Below are 13,415 nucleotides of genomic sequence, written 5' to 3'. Positions count from 1 at the left end.
AATTGCACTCTCACTTTAAGATGAAAAGCATTTCACAGCGAGGATCCATGTCTAAACAAGGACTTGTAGCTCATTCTCATTTTCAGCCTTATTTGACAGTTCTTGCACTGTGTTCAGGGTACTCTATTCAAGGAAGCAATGAAAATCATAGACTGATACCTAAATAAACATGAAAACTATCTTTAACCAAGTTAGAATCTAAGTTATATTCCACCTATGAAAGTAATCACTCAAAAGGGTTACTAGAGAGAGAATAATTTAAGGAATGATAGAACAATGAATAAGAAATTTTAAAGTGCAACACCTTCCAGATTTGGTTTTGATTTTGGTTTTTGCTTTTTTTAAAATGATACTTGGAAAATATATTGTGAAGACAATCAAGACAAATAACAACTAAAATTGTGTACCTATAATTTCATCTGCAACCTGATACTTTTGATTAGAGTAAATAAGTATTTCACTGTTAAGAGTGTATGAATTTCCACGTATTCTAACATAGAGCTACTGTTACTAGACATAGATTGGGCTGTTTGTGAGACTACTAGCAAAACTTCTTCAGCCTTTGAGAATAAAAAGGATGCAGTTATCAACAAGCAACAATCTTCAGCAGAAAACAGTTCATAATTAAAAAAAAAAAAATCCCAAACAAACAAACAAAAGAAAAAGACAAAACATGCCAAACCAAAAACTACCCACAGTGATTGGAAAAGCTTAAAAAGCTAATAAAAGTTCACAATCCTGATCTGATGAAGATTTAAAAGCATTAAGGAAGCTTTAGACCTCTTTCTTCTTCATACAGAAATTGTTTGCACAGGAGGCTAAGGCAACTTAGCAAATAGGAGACTAAGGGGCCACTCTTTAACCCCAGATGATCTTTAATCCCAGCTGATGGTTGATGGAATAAGAACCTGTATAGCAACTGTGTTCCATCCCAATCCCCATCCTATACTGCAGAAACAGCAGTGAAATATTTTGTTTGTTTTCTGAGGTGACATCACTTTTCAAGGAGCAGATTAAAGCTACATTTTTTTTTATGATTATGAAATCACCTCCTACACACCATCATCAGCATCCTCATGCAGCTTGCTGTAACTTTAAAACTTGAATATAATTTTTGTTTCTAAAACTCTGAATTGTAAGCTGCTGACATTACTGGGGTTATACACACCTTGAGACTGAACAGAGTCTGTGAAAGATACCTGGGTCAGATTTAAACAATACTTACAGGTGTTAAACACTTGTGCTTTCCCCTTGCGTGAAAGTGAAGAGTTCTTATTATGATTATTGTGATAATGCAGACATATGCATGAGAATGAAAAGAGACACATGACAAGATCCATACACAGAACAAAGTATCCAGTAAAGGATGTCACATGCTTAAACCTACTCAAATCAAAGGTAATGAAAATAAATAATATAGAAGAATTAACACAGTTCTGAATTGACACCGATGACTTATTGGAGTAATAATATTTTGGAGTAATAATAATATGGTATTTCCCCTAAATAATAGAAAGCAAAAAAGACAGTCAACTGTTTTACTATTCCAAAGAGTTAAAAACTCTGTTTTTGTAATCTCGAGAACCTATTTATATAAGGTATGAAATTTAGAAAGTAGCAAATTCTAAATTTTATAGATTGCATTAGCTTTTTAACAATTTACCTAATACTATCTACTACATTTAATGAAAACAAATATCCTTGGCCTCATTTAATTATATAAATTGAGAGAAAATAGTAAAAAGGAGATCAATATTATACTGCACTACAAATATTACTCTTGGAAAACACTGGGGAAAGGACTGAAATTCATTAAACTGCAGTCTTCTACAAATGTTTTCATAATGAATAATGCTCCTTGGTTTGGTCTCCAAATTTTAAATTAATAAAAAGTGTGTTGTGTGGTTATTTTTTTAGATTTTATATTTCAAAATCTGAATTTATGTTTTGTCTAGAAACATAAAAAGCCCAGCTGAATTGCATAATGTATATATAATGAAAAAGAAAGAGGGCAAAAAATAAAACAAAGAGGAAAAATGTAATCAAGATCTATAAATACTTCCAATATAACTTCTTTATGCTTACATTTCTAGTTATTCTGTTTTAAATGAGAAATATATATCAGACCAATTCCTGTGAACAGCACCTCCAGCTCTGACAGCAAAGGACTGAGCTTGGGCTCCACAGCATGACCAGGCATTTGGGTTAAAGGCCACTGCTGCCTGCTCAGACACCACATGTACACTCCTACATGTGTAAGCCAATTGTCTAAGAGCTCATCCCAGGGTATTTGTACTACACCAGGGATATTGCCAATCAAGGACATCTCCTTCTGTAAAAAAAGGTCAAGAACAGACCAACATGTTATCAAGAGGCACAGTTCAATCCTGTACATTTCAGCATGTATTCAAACAAATGACTGAGAAATATGGCCTGCTATGAGGAAACAAGAGCTTTAATGCATGAGTAAGGGCATTTGGTATGTAGTTTTCCCATTTAAAAGAGATTATTAAAGGATAAGAATATGCTATAGATGCATTGTAAGATGCCTTTAACATACCTTGGATAGAAAATCACCCAAATATGCAATCTTCATAGACTACCTAAAGCAACAATTAACTATTTACCTAACAGATAAAAGCAATTGCAAAGCACTGATATGTTTCAATAATATTTGGTCCTAAGCACTACCTAGCCACAATTTCTTCTAGTAAATATCCTATTAGTTTTTACCCTTCATGTCTTTTGCCTTATACACATGAAATAAAGCCAATTCTCTACCATCAGTAACTAATTTTTGCCAAAACTTCAATTATATAGCTAAACATAACAATCTTGTGGATTGTAGTGGGGTTTTCCCCCTTTTTTCATCCTCTTCACTATTTTCATTATGTGGACTGTACAAATCTAAATTTTTTTAATGCAATCTGATTATATACATACACTATCTCGTTCTAAACACAAGCATTCTAAATCTCTCTGCAGTTCTAAATTTCACTTTCTGCTGCACATCTATCTTTTCTTTATAGCAAAGAACAAAAAAAACAACACTACTTCTTCATAACCAATATTCTAGAATAAAAAAGTTATAGACAGGTAGAGTTCCATCTCATCTACTACAGCTGCTTTTAGCAATAGTGTTATGAAAGTAACACACTAGAGACCACACTTTTTTCTAATTCATTTTTTACTGCATTTTCACCAGGGAGAAAGGAAATGGGACTCCAGGGAAGCTAACTACACATGCTAGTGGTAAGACACAGCCTACAAGATGTGAGTCGTACAATATGTACAAAAATAAATGACTGAAAGTAAACAATTTATGAGACAGTTGTACTTTTATCTATTTCGACACTCGACCATAAAATCCAACGCATCAACAATTTAACTGTCAAAATAGCATGAACCACCATTATAACATCAACACACAAAAAAAATCCAGCTCATTTTAGTTTATCAGTATTTCTTAAACACAGTAACAGCTATGTACTACTGATGTCAATATACTCCCACTCTGCACAATTACAGATCATCAGAACAACTGTTCATCACTGACTGAACACTCTCAGTAATCATGAACCTTCTCATATGCAGAGACAAGGCCCTGAACAGCTAATATCAAAGTAATCAGTCTTCATCCCTGATACAAACTCACTCATACGTGTGGCACCTGTGTCCAGAAAAATAGCCTTTAGGGAAATACAGGAGAAAATATGCTACAGGTCCATAACACAAGTACTCTGTCTCACGTCTTCAATTAAATTCTTTAATAAGAACATAATTAGTGCCAAGTGCATAGAAAAACTATTAGGTTGCAACCCCTCTGATCCTGCTAGACCAGGCAAGATTTTTACAAGTAACCTAGGATAAGAATCTTGTTTCTGAAAATAAGATCATCAGCTATTTACTGCTCACAAAATTCAGGTAAAGGGATTATAAGTCTTGCAATCTTCAATTTCTCCAATATCTTACTCAAATCTTTTGGTTTCATTTCTATGATACTTGCAATTCAGTGGCTGCTGTCTACCACCCAGTGTTGACATTGATTACTAATACAGTATTGCAGCTACATCCCCATGGCAACTTGTTTTCAGACAATTTCTCAAGTCATATTTCTATCAGCCACCAAAGATGTCCTATAATATCACAGTTATTCCTAAAATATGTAATATTTATTGAAAAACAAAGCTAAACAAACCACCTATTGTTCCATTAAAATACCACAATCCTTCTAGTTTCTGTAATTTATCAATTTTCTCAGTTTTTCAGTTCTGCCCTTCCTCTCTAGCAAACCAGGATTCATTACTCAGGAGCTGAAGTTAGCTTCCATCCAAAATCCAAGAAGACAGCAGAGAAAGGTGTGTACTCCCATAGAGGTAGGAGTATTGAAACTAAATTTTTTGGATGGCAGAAGTTTGTGGCAATTCAAGACAGATTATTTCCTTCAACACCCCGAAGCTGTTGAAATTTGTGGTCCATTTCCTCTGGTTTTTCTCTCATTTCCTTGCATCTCATTTCAATCTAGCTCACTTAATGGACAGAAAACCCTTCATCTTTTTGGTCGATTCAATCTTTCTCTGGCTATTGTGCTGTATCTGACTTCCCAAGGAAATAAATGAGCATCAGACATGGTACAAAAATGAGAGAGAAAACATAGCTGAGAGCCATACATCTAATAGCAAGGAACAAGAAAATTGATGTAACTGGGTCTAATCTGCATCCTAGGTACATCCACATAAAAAAAAAAAAAACAAAACAAAAACCAAAAAAACCTCCATGCTCCTTCCAGCTAGTCCTTTTCCAGTAAAACATGACACAGGTCTTTTACTTTCATACAGTGGTATTTGCTGCTCCAAAAGGATCAATATTCTGTGTATTCAAAAAGATGCAGAGACCAGTTTGTTCTACTGACAGAGAGGTCTTATGGCATTCTTCTCCCTGCATTTGTGTACAAACAAAATACACTAGAGTATATAAAAGCCATTTTCATATTTCCTAAGCTAACAAAAGTAGAACCTAGTATTGTGAACTTCTGCCTCAGATGTAATATTTTCAATAGCAAGAAAATAAAAAAATTCTTTTAAGCAATATTTTTAAGTAATAAAATTTTTAACATATTATATGTTAGGTGCAGAGTTTAAATATTTTTCTTGTGTGACTGTCCTCGAACAACAGCTTAAGTGCAAAATGCACTCAAAAATATGTCTAAACACTTCTAAGGCCAAGCTTCATATATTAGTGTTCTAGCTCAGCTTCTCACATCCAAATCTATCCTGTAATATTCATATTATATAGTGCTTTTTGCTACAGAGATTGAATTGGAGAAATTCAAAGCAGTTAGCACCTGCATTTTGAAATTGAAATTTTAATTTTACGTGAATAAAAAAAACATTAGCATTAACAGACAAGCATGCTGCAAACAAAGCTGACAGTCATTTTTAGTATAAAACAGAGTCGTGTTTTTAATAGCATGCAAATACCGTTGACAGGCATGTCTTTATTCAATTAGTTCCTAGTTTCTAAGGGCAGAGTTGTGTGCATACATCCAAACTGCATTTACTAATTTTAGAGACTTTGTATATTGAATATTTAAAACTACTCAGTATCCGAATCAATTTAACAGAATGTCACTTAAGGTACTTTTCAGTTTTGGCGTTCAATAATTTACATTGTATACCTCAACACTGCTCATGACCTGATCCATAATTACATCCAAGCAGATCTCTTGGTCTTCTTTTTGAAGTAATTCAGAGTAGTTATACCTCCACGTGTGCACATTTTTGTGTGCCTCTCAGTATTACAAAAGTTTGCTGCCAATCCATCTGCACATCCTATTTACTTCTATGGTTAAAATAGCAGGTAAAACCAGCACTTACTGTTCAATGGTTACAGGGCACTTCTCCACTCCTCCTTTTCCAACTGACTTGCCAAATCAAACCTACTGCCTCTTTAGCTGCTGGGAAACAAAAGCAAAAAACCCACACACATATCAGAATTCAAGGAACTGAAGGAGAGGGCATTTTACTAAAAAATGTCTTTCAGGAAAAGTAAAGAGCAGTGTAACAGTGGTATTAACACTTCAACTTCTTCTCATAACAGCTCACAAGAATTTCTGAACAAGAAATCTCAGGAGTGCTGTGGTGGGACATCTTTAAGAGTTAACCTCTTTAGACAACAAGAACAAAAAAAAAACCAAAAAAACAAACAAAAAAAAAAAAAACCCAGAAAAAATATATTAAAAATATAAAAATAAACATAAAACCAGCTCAATTATCTTTTTACCAAACTGTGAACCATCAATAGTTCAACAATGAATTATATTTTTAATATATTCTCCACTGGTCAACTGTATTAAAGGACTAACCAAGATTTCATTAGGTTTTTTTTTTTTTTTTTTTAACTTGCAAATACAAATATTTACCCCTTGACACAGAATTAAGCTTCTTTGAAAACACTTTTGCTTCATTTATGTATTTTTTTAAAATATAAAACCTGCAAATTTTCACTGGAGAAAATTCAATTTTAAAAAAGGCAACTGTAAGGAACAGATAATTTCTGAAGTGCCTGAAAGCTGCTGATTGCTTAGCATTCCCTAAAGGTGTCAGTAAGCAATGCAGTGCTAACATTGGCTATTCAACAGTTATTAATAGCTGTGATTCTAACACAAATAAAATGTGCTGGAATTATAACACTAGTGTGATGAAGCACCTACAATTTACAGTAAGCCTCATTTACAAGACACCAGAGAGCATCTTAAAAAATTAAAGTTTAAATAGCCTTTCAAAACTTATATATATTAGACATGCCACTGTGTTGAGCACAATTCTGTTTCACAAGGTATGCAAAATTCATGATGACTAAAACATGAAATATGTACATTTTGCTTTCTATAAGTCAGTATCATTCTCACACCTCTTGTCAAGACCAGACACAGCTTTTAAATGACCACAACCAGCTACAAAATGTTTTTCTATTAACAGCAGCTGGTGGTGATACAGAGAGACAGCATGAAGACCCCTGTCACACTACAGAATCACTCCTTACACATTGCAGGGAGACAGCTCCTCTACTGCATAGGTAGAAATGTATTTAAAAATGTGTTTTTGAAGAGAAACCTTCCCTGAATGAAAAGGGCTATTATTTTCATGTTATGAACAGAAAAATTAGGCATGCCAAATTTCATGGGGTAAAATCTACTTGCAAGCAGCACTCAGATAAAATGAGATCTGAACATCTACCCAATCTACTTGCCCAATCACCTGCCAGTACAGCAATTTTACCTGGCATTTCTGTGTGTTTGCAAGTCCTGCAAAATGAAAGTAGAGTTGGAGTTGGGACACAATGGAAGGGCACAAACCATAACATTATTAGGGTTGTTCCATGCTCTGATTCCCAAGGCTACTCCTAGGAAAATAAAATATTATTGCTACAATATTACAGAACAGACCTGGGAAGAAATGCCAAGGAATAGATAGTGCAAAATACTTTCCTACCTTCTTTTTTAGAACTCCGAGAGAGAAAAAGGTGAAGAAAATTGCAAATCCCTGACAGAAAAGCAGAAGAGGTGAAGTAAGGCCATGGGGCTACCAACCAGTTTTGCCATTAGATCACAGGGAAAAGAACAAGTGAGATACACTGCAAGACTCCTGTCTTCTACTGCACACCACAGGTGGTGACAGACCTTTTACTAGGGCCTGTTGATAGATGACAAGGGATCATGACTTTAAACTGAAAGAAGGTAGATTTAGGCTGGATGCATGGAAGAAGCTTTTGACAATGACATGGTGAAACGCTGGAATAGGTTGGTCAGAGAGGTTGTGGATGTCCCACCCCTGGAAACAACCAAGGTTAGGTTGGATGGGAGTCTGAGCAACCCGATTTAGTTGAAGATGTTTGCATGGAAGTTGGACTAGATGACCTTTAAATATCCTTTCTAACCCAAAACATTATAGGATTTTAAGATTCCATGATCTCTGTGGAAGCAACTGTTTACCCTAAAGAAAACACTTAGCTAAGGGACTGGCTCTGGAAATGAGAGGAAAAAAAGAAAAAAAAAAAGTCATGAGAAAAGTTATCGAAGAGATCAGTAGTATGTAAAGCAGCAGGACATTAGAGCAGCTCAACAGATTTAGAAGGTCAAGACAAATTGTTTAAATTATAAACTATAAAAGAACTATCTGAAAAAAAGCTCTATTCATGTTTTATTTCTTGTTTTATATCACCAAATGATGAAAACAGAGTGGGCTAAGCAATCTACCAAATAGAACTAAGCTCTTAAAACTTGATCTCCAGTGGCTGAACCATAGCCACCCACACATCTGCCATCTGCTTTGGATCATTATTAATATTTCTCAATTGTTCTGTTGAAATTGACAGTGTAGCATCACAAATCCAGTTAAAATACACCTAATTATAATCTCTGCTAACAGAATGATCCTAAATGATCCTATGGAAGTCTAAAATATTTATAAAATGCGGGAACAGGAGAAAGGAAAACAGTTTAACAGATGTACTTTTTGTGCTTGTTAAGGAAAGGCTGTTTATATATTAATCAGTCCTGCCAGTGACTGACAGAGGAAACTTTTAGGAAACAACTTCTGGGAACCAAATTAAACTTCTGAAATGCTGTTTCCTAAAGGGTTATTCAAATTATTTCTTAAGTCACCTGTTCCACAATGCAGAAGTTATTATTACCAGGGAGAAACAAACACTTTATGTGTTTATTCCCTTCACTTACGATTAAAGAAAAAAAACAAGTGTCTGAAAAAATTTAGTCCATCTTTTGACCAAGTGCTAGACAGAATAGGGTGCAATCAAAGCCTTGGCTTGAACTGTGAAAGGCTTCATCCCTTGAGTAGCTCCAGTAATTGCAGTTGGCTTACCAGAGAAACAGGTTGAAGCTCACTGTAGAGAGCAGAACACACAGCACTAAATTTTGTGGTCTGCTACACACCCCTGAGCAGAGAAAGGAGTTATGTTTTAACTCATATTTCAACTGTGTCAACAAAAAAAGTTCCTAGTAGATTAAGAAAAGAAGTTCAACACTACGTTCTGTGTCTTGAAGAAAATACAAGATACAGATAACAATTTAAAATAATAAAACATATCAATTAAGCTTGAAGTGAGAAAGACGAGATTTCTATTTTTCTCTAATTCTTGCCTGAGATACAGTAGAGTAAGATCACTAAGATCATTTGCCTTTAGTAAAGCTTAAGGTTGGAAGCTTTTAGGTCTCTGTTAGGTGCATACATCCCTCAGTGTGATGTTCTTGTTTCTATACTTAGCTGGAATCCCACTGAGCAAATGGATTGCATGTGCAAGTGTAGAACAAAATCAGGCTTTTAGTGTGACAATTTTTCTCCCTACAAAGGCTGGGAGAAAAGAAAGGATATTTGAAGTATAAAAGAATAAATATAAATAATCTCAGGGAATCTATTTACCAGGCAAATATGCAGCAGGTTTTAGAAAGCAATTATCTAAGGTTTACACATAATCAACAATTAACTGAACACTTACACAATGTAAAACCATTAAAAACCATTAAAGCTAAGTAACTCACTTAACTCTCTTTTCATTTTAGTTTAGTCACTGTGAAAACAGAACAAATAAAATTAGCTACCATCTGACATCAGTATTTCTAAATTCTCAGAGCAAGGGAAAAAAAAAGAAGCACATTGATGTATAGTGCACTGTAACCTCCCAAACCTTCAGGTTGGTTTTGCATTCCATGTACAGAAGCACAGGAATCTTTAACACAGTGGCAGAATGGTGCCTTGTGCCTTGACACTGAAACATGAGCACACGGTGTAGGCAGACTTCTAACTCAATGCATATACATGGCCTGGGATACCTGGGATTTACAACAGTCTAATAGAAATTAAGGAAATGGTTTACAAAAAGTTTAAATGACTCAAACCAAACATATTTCTGACTGTTTTGTCTTGAGGTACTCAATGACTTCTGCACCTCAGTCTCTTTTGGAAAACTAGTTTTCAGCAATCACAGGCCTCTTTATCCAGTGAAAAAGTCTGGAGTAAGGAAGACATTGTTGGTGGAGGAGAATCATATTAGGTAAATTTTAAGTAATCTGAACATGCATAAACCCATGATGCCTGACAGAAAGCACCCACAAGTACTGTGGGAACTGACTGATACCATTGTATGTCTATCAGAAGAAGTTCTTGAGGACTGGAAGAAAGCAGATACCACTCCTGTATTCAAGAGGGACAAGAGGAAAGATCCAGGAATCTACAGGTTGATCAACTTCACCTCCACCACTGGGATGGTGATGGAACATCTAGTACTGGAAACTATTTCCAGAAACATGAAAGACAAGAAAATTATCAGGAGCAATCAGCATGGATTTATGAAGTGGAAGTTGTGGTTAACCAACCTGATTCCCCTCAATAATGAGGAGACTAGTTTGGTGGCTAAGGGAGGAGCAGTGGGTGTTGATTACCTCATCCTCATCCGATAGGCTTTTGACACTCCTGTAACATATTCACAGTCAAGCTGATGAAGTATGGGTTATTTAGGTGCAGTGAGTTGGATTGAAAACTGGTTGATGGGTCAGGCAGAGAGGGTTGTGGTAAGCAGTACAAAGCCCAGCTGGAAGCCAGTGCTGTACCCCGGGTGCCAATCATGGTGCCAGTGCTATTTACATCTTCATAAATGACCTGAAACATGGGACACAGTCCACTCTTCTGGGGATTGCAGATGATCTAAAAGCAGGAGTGGGTGGGGATAGTGAGAGATGAACCAGATGGTTGTGCTGCCACTCAGTAGGATGTCAACAGGCAGGAGAAATAGATAGAGAATAATGTCAGGAATTTCTTTAAGAAGAAACACAAAGTTCTGCAGCTGGGGAGGAATATGTTCACACAAATGACAGATCATTCACAGAAAAAAATATTTAATGCCCAATTCCCAGAGGCAGGTGCATAAGAAGTGTGAAGTATGCTAGAAGTATGCTAGATGGTCTCTTGTACAGTCAACTGTCATCATGCTTGAATTCAAACACAGGTTTGGTTTCTGCTGTTCTATAAATTTTTTGTCACATATTGAAAGTTTTCAAGTGACCAAAATACCTCTGGCAATGAATGCTAATGAATATAATGATTCATGTAATGATATGACTTAGTTTTACCTTCAAGAGCCAGTGCTGCTCAGTCCACGGACCAAGCATATGCATTCTCTTGATACAGAAATTGTAAACTAAATGTGAATTATGGGAATTCAGGGAATCATGGGGACTTGTCCACGGACAATATCTTCTATATAGCTCTGATGGTGCAAACACTTAGTGAAAAATAGACTATATGGCTGAATTGAATGATTTCCCTATATCATATATTTTAGATCTTCAAGAAAATGTTGCACCAAGAAAGGCATAGGTGAACAGTTCTGATATTAACAATAGACAGCAATACAATCAAAATGTTTTGCTTTCTCTGTGTAACATGTAAACATCCTAACATAGTTCAGACAGGCATTCTCGGCAGCAATGCCAATAAATAAGCACAAAATGGTGATTTATCAACATTTTAGCAATTTTTTGTATATCATGAACACATACTGCTGTTTCCTGTGCTCCTGTTAGTTTACTTTAACATTATTTCTAGGGAGGACTGATGTCATGAGCATGGAATACATCTCATCCCAATAAAATGCTATCATTCAATTATTCTACAGAGATCTTTGTAGCACACAGTTTTAAAATACACCTTGTTATACAGCGTTAGCTCACATGTGATGAAATGCAAGAGACCACCAAGTGTGCTTTGTAAATTACCTTAAAAGAACTTTTGAGTAAATGTAATTTGAGGTTTAAGACAAGCAGAAACAGTGTAAACCTGACTGCCATTTTGACAGCATAGAAATAATTCAGCTCAAGGAGTGAGGAACAAATAATGTGATGCAAAGCTTGTGCAGCAAGGATAACTGCAATGCCTCACACTTTAGCCTAAAAAATGTTTTAAACTGTGTGGTCTAGACTGTTTTGAATGCTATAGACAGATGCTAGCACTTGAATTTTACCTTCACTTTGTTTTAGTTATGTTTGATTAGCAGCAACTGGATAACAAACCAGTCCTTACCTAGGTGTGTCTAAAATTTACTAACTGGATCCTGGAACAACCCAACAAGAACCCCTGACAAAGATTTATTCCTACTTCTCTAGGCTGCAGTGGATGGATATAGAATGTTGATTCTACAGGGCCAGTGGAAGCAGGAGCATCTCCTGGTGACTGCTTTTGACCTTAAAGGATCTTTGGGACACAGTAAGATTTTCAGGTACACACCTAAGCCTCTAGCTTTATAGAAGCATAACTGCAATGGATCTTGCATTGAGGTTTGACATCTAGATGTTTTAGAGCAAATAACAGAATCATAAATGGCAGTAATGGTTTAAATCAGGTGCAAATATTTCTTTTACCTTAATCTCTACTTTCCTTAAAACAAGATTTACTTCAAAGAATTCAGAAAAAGGTAAGCAAATACTTATTAATGGACATAGTAAAAGCTGGCTTTCTAAACATATTTCAATCTCAAATGCACAATTGTTCTGTTGAGAGAAGCATTTCTACAAAAACATTGATCTGATACACAAAAATTAAATATTATCATTTTTGTCTGTATAGCAGGAAAAAATATTTTAATTTTTTTTTTCTTCAGCGGTGTAAAGTTTTCTAAGATCTTTGTGTAAATCCACAAACCATATACTTACAGTCTCAAAGTTACATTCTACTTTCACAAAGGCTGCAATGAGGTAAAAAAGACTATTCATATCAATTCAGGCTTGAAAAATTAGGGGATAAGCTCTAAAAAAAAATCACGATTATTTTAATAAAGATTACTTAGATAATAACTAAATAACATGATATAAGGTAAAGCTAAAAAATGCTTTCCTGTTGCTAGAAAAGACCATCTGTAAGGACAGTTAAGTCACAATGGTAGTTAACTGGGATAGTTAACTAAACACAATTAGTCATTAAAAAGGTTAAGTTCTCTTAGTCCCTCTTTCTTTTTTTTTCCTTGTTATTTTATACTGTAGCACATTTTTCCATCAAACTAATTTTCATAAATTTTTCAGTGTTTTCCATGCAGTCCTAAAATCACACGAAAAATAAAGATCTGCAAGGCAGATGGTTCAGTGACTTGACATGGTGTTCTTCACTGGCCATCACCATTCTAAACTTGTGGATGTGAAAATTCAAATGCTCTCATTTTTGTGTTAGGAAACTGTCATTTCAAACAACAGATTCCTTATATATTAACTGTATCGCTTCCCCTTTCTTTGCTATGGACATGCCACATCCTGTTCCGATTGAAAGAGCGTGCAAGTCAGATGGAGGAACCTGGTAATGAGTTTTCAGCTGAACACAGAGTTTCAGTTGGGACGCAAATGACAAATCAGT

At 35.3% G+C, this 13,415-nt stretch overlaps 1 protein-coding gene across 11 annotated transcripts in view; it reads right to left on the bottom strand.

Moving 5' to 3' along the window:
• Positions 1–13,415, bottom strand: part of CDH18 (cadherin 18) — a 523,214-nt gene that overhangs the window by 190,872 nt on the left and 318,927 nt on the right. For 7 of the 11 annotated variants that reach the window (XM_033079688.1, XM_033079757.1, XM_033079763.2 and 4 more), the window contains one exon: positions 5,877–5,956. The exons of 1 other annotated variant lie outside the window; for it this stretch is intronic. The gene's annotated coding sequence lies outside the window, so the exon portion shown is untranslated. The remainder of the gene's footprint in view (positions 1–5,876; positions 5,957–13,415) is intronic. 3 more of the 11 variants (XM_033079699.1, XM_033079733.2, XM_033079739.1) reach the window with 1 other exon arrangement.

Source organism: Catharus ustulatus, chromosome 1 (genome assembly GCF_009819885.2).
Source record: "Catharus ustulatus isolate bCatUst1 chromosome 1, bCatUst1.pri.v2, whole genome shotgun sequence".
In the NCBI taxonomy this organism is placed as follows: domain Eukaryota; kingdom Metazoa; phylum Chordata; class Aves; order Passeriformes; family Turdidae; genus Catharus; species Catharus ustulatus.
The sequence above is the reverse complement of the archived record's forward strand: the minus strand, read 5'-3'. Positions and strand labels throughout refer to the sequence as shown.